This window comes from Anoplopoma fimbria, unplaced genomic scaffold (assembly GCF_027596085.1).
Source record: "Anoplopoma fimbria isolate UVic2021 breed Golden Eagle Sablefish unplaced genomic scaffold, Afim_UVic_2022 Un_contig_4757_pilon_pilon, whole genome shotgun sequence".
Taxonomy (NCBI): Eukaryota; Metazoa; Chordata; class Actinopteri; order Perciformes; family Anoplopomatidae; genus Anoplopoma; species Anoplopoma fimbria.
In genome coordinates this window covers 353-973 of record NW_026548531.1, presented here as the reverse complement: position 1 = coordinate 973, position 621 = coordinate 353, and the positions used below count along the sequence as shown (strand labels likewise).

At 45.4% G+C, this 621-nt stretch overlaps 1 non-coding gene across 1 annotated transcript; it reads right to left on the bottom strand.

The window, feature by feature from the left end:
* Positions 1–31: 31 nt before the first annotated feature.
* On the bottom strand, positions 32–150 carry LOC129114530 (5S ribosomal RNA). Its single transcript, XR_008532530.1, has one exon. It is a non-coding gene; the product is annotated as a 5S ribosomal RNA (ribosomal RNA).
* Between the last annotated feature and the right edge of the window lie 471 nt (positions 151–621).

Genomic DNA, 621 nt, shown 5'->3' with positions numbered 1-621 from the left:
CCCTCTGCTTTTTGTAAAGAGGAGTGAAAAAAGCTTACAGCACCTGGTATTCCCAGGCGGTCTCCCATCCAAGTACTGACCAGGCCCGACCCTGCTTAGCTTCCGAGATCAGACGAGATCGGGCGTGTTCAGGGTGGTATGGCCGTAAGCAAATATTGTGCCTACCAAAGGGCCTTTTAAAGATACTATATCACCACGCTTTGCTCTTTCGTCTATACAGGGAGCGCCTGCAGATTGCCAGACACACTCACAGCTTTTAAATGTCAAATCAGAATGTACAAAGTGGCTATAAGGATCACAAATGTAGTGCAGTAAAAAGATTAATATTTACTGTTGAAATGTAGAATACGTTAGCATAAAATTGAAAAGAAAATGATCGATGAGCTTAGGAATGATGAAAGCCATCATTTAACTGGATTTGTGTCATTTCTATACCGGCAAGTCATGATCTAGCTATTTCCTTCCCACCCTGTCGGTGTCCACTGAAAAAGCAGCAGCGCCCTCTGCTTTTTGTAAAGAGGAGTGAAAAAAGCTTACAGCACCTGGTATTCCCAGGCGGTCTCCCATCCAAGTACTGACCAGGCCCGACCCTGCTTAGCTTCCGAGATCAGACGAGATCGG